This window comes from Ornithorhynchus anatinus, chromosome Y4 (genome assembly GCF_004115215.2).
Source record: "Ornithorhynchus anatinus isolate Pmale09 chromosome Y4, mOrnAna1.pri.v4, whole genome shotgun sequence".
In the NCBI taxonomy this organism is placed as follows: Eukaryota; Metazoa; Chordata; class Mammalia; order Monotremata; family Ornithorhynchidae; genus Ornithorhynchus; species Ornithorhynchus anatinus.
The window spans coordinates 902,541-907,335 of record NC_053178.1 but is presented as its reverse complement, the minus strand read 5'-3'; positions in this window follow the sequence as shown (position 1 = coordinate 907,335).

Sequence of the window (4,795 nt, the reverse complement as noted above, 5' to 3'; positions counted from 1 at the left end):
TTAGCCAGCACTCCCTTTGCTTTTCTGTCCATGATTTTTATGCCCTTTCTGGAGATGCTGGATTATCTTGTTCATTCATTCATTCAATCCTACTTATTGAGCACTTACTGTGTGCAGAGCACTGCACTAAGCACTTGGAAAGTACAATTCGGCAACAAATAGAGACAATCCCTATCTTGTTCTTGCTGCAGTTCAACTGCCCTTTTTTGCTGTTGCCAGTGACTCCTGATCTCATCACCCTGCCTTTGGGCTTCCTTCACTCTTGTGCCACTGCCTCTAATTCCTCCATCTCTGTCCTCTTTCTACTTTCAGTACCCCCAACCCCATGCACACACAGTTTAACTCCCCCAATATATACCAAATATTGGCTTCAGGCCCACTAAACTTCCAAGTCAGTGACCATAGCACTTCCAGACAGGGAACTAGATTACCCTTTGATTTCTGCCAAATGAATTCCCACATTCAATATACAAATCCATGCCTGGATACTGTCCATCATGTTTCCCCTCTCCCAGTTTCATCCTCTTTTTGGCCACAGTTAGAGTAGTTCTGCTCACCATGCCAAGCTGTGGAAGGCTTTGTTAGGTCCAATGACAAAAGAGTGTCAGTAGAGAGTAGTTTTGCCTTTACAGAGAAGAAGGTAGTTAAACCTGCTTTTGGAATTTATACTCTGTCACAGCCTGTCTTATCACCAGCCAACCCATAAAGACTTGAAGAACTAATTTGTTGATACTTCCCTAACATTCCTGTTCTAGGTTGGTCTGCATCACATTAAGAAAACTCTGTGTAATTCTACTTCATGTTGACAGGTCCTGGAGGTAATGGGTAATTTGGGCTTGTATGTTCAGAACTGTTTTGAGTGGGGGGTTCAATAAATATTCCTCGACCTCAAAGATCTTTCTAATATTCATCAACCAACAAAGTCATTTCTAAGGCTGAAGAAGCTATTCCCACCCCCATTCCCACGCTCGTCATTTGTGTACAACTATTTTACTTCCCATTTACCTATTATTTATTTCATTGTTTGTTACACTCACTAGATTGTAAGCTCCTGGGGGGAGGGATTGTTTCTACAAGCTCCACTGTACTCTCTTAAGAGATCAATACTGGTTCTGCACATGGTAGGAACTCAGTAAATATGATGGATTGATTGAATGATTGATAAATTTGTCATCTTCAAAAATACAATGAAGTGGAACACTGAGGCAATTAATTGATACATTTAAGCTAAAAGAGAATGTTCCTCAGCCCTCTTGATATTGCAAGTGAAATCAGAAATGTCTCTGGCTCCAAGGCAACTGAGAAAGTTCACCAGGAGACCATCAGAGTCGCCTGGCTAACAATCGAGAATGGCCCTATCAACTGGCCTCTTCCCCAACTTTCTCTTTCTCTACCTGCATCTACAGTTTTGACATTCTGGAATCCATTGATCCAACACTGACTGCCCTGTCATATGCACTTTCTTTTAACAGTATTTGATTTCATTCTTGAATGAGGGACAATTTGGCATGGATTACATTAAAATGCCAGGAATATGACTTCTACCTACTCTGAATCATTTATCTAATCATGCCTTTTTTATATGGTATTTGTTAAAGTCCTTACTATGTGCCAGACACTACTAAGCCACCTACTACATCACAAAAATCAACACAATCAGGTCTGAGCTCCCAAAGTCACCCCTCCCCCACTTCCCTCCCCCCCACCAACCCTCTCCCCTACTTTTCCATCCTTCCCTGCAGTAGCCTCAGAGGAGATCTCCTCCCTCCTCGCAAGTTCCACCCCCTCCACCTGCGCCTTGGACCCCATTCCCTCTCACCTTATTAAAACCATTGCCCCTGCCCTCCTCCCTTCCTTAACTTCTATTTTTAACCACTCAATCTCCAATGGCTCCTTCCCCTCTGCCTTCAAACATGCCCACGTCTCCCCATCCTAAAAAAACCTGTTCTTGACCCCACTTCCCCCTCCAGTTATCACCCTATCTCCCTATTACCCTTCCTTTCCAAAATCCTAGAACAAGTTGTCTACAATCGATGCTTAGAATTCCTTAACTCCCATTCTCTCCTAGACCCCCTCCAATCTGGTTTCTGTCCCCTCCACTCTACCGAGACTGCTCTCTCTAAGATCACCCATGACCTCCATCTTGCCAAATCCAATGGCTCCTACTCCATTCTAATCCTCCTTGACCTCTCAACTGCCTTTGACACTGTCGACCATCCCGTCCTCCTCCAAACCTTATCTCACCATGGCTTCACGGACTCCGTCCTCTCCTGGTTCTCCTCTTATCTCTCTGGCCAGTCATTCTCGGTCTCCTTAGCAGGCGCCTCCTCCCCCTCTCATCCTTTAACTGTTGGAGTTCCTCAAGGGTCAGTTCTTGGCCCTCTTCTGTTCTCCATTTACACTCACTCCCTTGGTGAATTCATTTGCTCTCACGGCTTCAACTACCATCACTATGCAGATGACACGCAGATCTACATCTCTGTGACGTCCTCTCCCCCTCCCTTCAGGCTTGCATCTCCTCCTGCCTCCAGGACGTTTCTACCTGGATGTCTGCCTGCCACCTAAAACTCAACATGAGCAAGACTGAGCTCCTCATCTTCCCTCCCAAGCCCAGTCCTCTCCCAGACTTCCCTATCACAGTGGATGGTACGACTATCCTTCCCGTCTCTCAGGCCCGCAACCTCGGTGTCATCTTTGACTCATCTCTCTCGTTCACCCCACACATCCGATCCGTTACCAAGACCTGCCGGTCTCACCTTTACAATATTGCCAAGATCCACCTCGTCCTCTCCACCCAAACGGCTACCTTACTGCTTCAGGCTCTCTTTATATCCCGGCTAGACTACTGTGTCAGCCTTCTCTCTGATCTCCCTTCCTCCTGTCTCTTCCCACTCCAGTCTATTCTTCACTCCGCTGCCCGGCTCATCTTCCTGCAGAAACGTTCTGGGCATGTCACTCCCCTTCTTAAAAACCTCCAGAGGTTGCCTTTCAACCTCCGCTCCAAACAAAAACTCCTCACTCTAGGCTTCAAGGCTCTCCATCACCTTGCCCCTTCCTACCTCTCCTCCCTTCTCTCTTTCAACTGCCCATCTTGCATGCTCCGCTCCTCTGCCACCGTCCTTCGGTCTTGCCTATCCCGCTGTCGACCCCTGGGCCACGTTATCCCGCGGTCCTGGAATGCCCTCCCTCCTCACCTCTGTCAATCTAATTCTTTACCCCTCTTCAAATCCCTACTTAAAGCTCACCTCCTCCAAGAGGCCTTCCCAGACTGAGCTCCCCCCTTTTTCCCTCTGCTCCCTCTACCCTCCCTTCACCTCTCCGCAGCTAAACCCTCTTCTCCCCCCTTTCCCTCTCCTCCTCCCCATCTCCCATCCCACCCCCCAGCACTGTACTCGTCCACTCAACTGTGTATATCTTCATCACCCTATTTATTTTGTTTAATGAGATGTACATCACCCTGATTCTATTTATTTGCCATTGTTTTTATGAGAGGTCCTTCCCCTTGACTCTGTTTATTGCCATTGTTCTTGTCTGTCTCCCCTGATTAGATTGTAAGCCCGTCAAAGGGCAGGGACTGTCTTTATCTGTTGCCGATTTATACGTTCCAAGCGATTAGTACAGTGCTCTGCACAAAGGAAGTGCTCAATAAATGCTACTGAATGAATGAATGAACTAAGATGAATGAATGAACTAAGCACTGGAGTAGCTATTAGCTAATCAGGCTGGACACAGTCCATGTCCCACATGGGACTCACAATCTTAATCCCCATTTTATAGAAGAGGTAAAATGTCTTACCATCAGCTTGGAAGCACTCAAACAGCTCACTCTATCCTTCCTCACCTCACTAGTCTCCTACCACAGTGCCAGTTTAATCACTGTGCCCTGATCTCATCTGTTTCGCTGTCAACTGCTTTTCCATGTCCTCATCCTGGCCTGGAACTCCCTTCCACAATATAGACAACATGCCACCACTCTCCATCTTCAAGGCATAGTTAATGTCATATCTCCTCCAAGTGGCCTTCCCCATTTGAACCCTTTTTTCGCCGCTCTCTCTCCCTTCTGTGTCATCTGTGCACTTGGATCTGTGATCTTTGGACATTTGATATTTGCCCCCATCCCCAGGCCCACAACCCTTGTGTACATATCTTTGAATTATATATTATTAATTATTTATTTATATTAATGTCTGTCTCCCCTTCCAGACTCTTTGCTTGTTATAGACGGAACTTCTCCACTAATTCTGTTGTTCTGTACTCTTACAGTACAGTGGTCTGCCCATAGGAAGCACTCAATAAATACCATTGAGTGATTGATTAATTTATCAGGCAACTGAGGCTCATAGAAGTTAAGTGACTTAGCCAAGGTTGCAAAGCAGACAAGAGAAGAGCTGGGATTAATAATAATGATGGTATTTGTTAAGTGCTTACTATGTGCCAAGCACTGTTCTAAGCGCTGGGGTAGACACAGGGCAATCAGGTTGTCCCACGTGGGGCTCACAGACTTAATCCCCATTTTACAGATGAGGTAACTGAGGCACCGAGAAGTTAAGTGACTTGCCCAAAGTCACACAGCTGACAAGTGGCCGAGCCGGGATTAGAATGCAGGCCCTCTGATTTCCAAATCCACGCACTAACAAGGCCACCCTGCACTTGTCTAAGTATAAGGATTTTTTTACATGATAAGCTGACGAGAAACTGAAAAGTGGTAATCATAATTATTCTTGAGAAAATGTTATCTTTTCCACCTTTTACCTTTTTTTTTGCCTAATATCTGGTGTTCACTTGACCTTGAGAA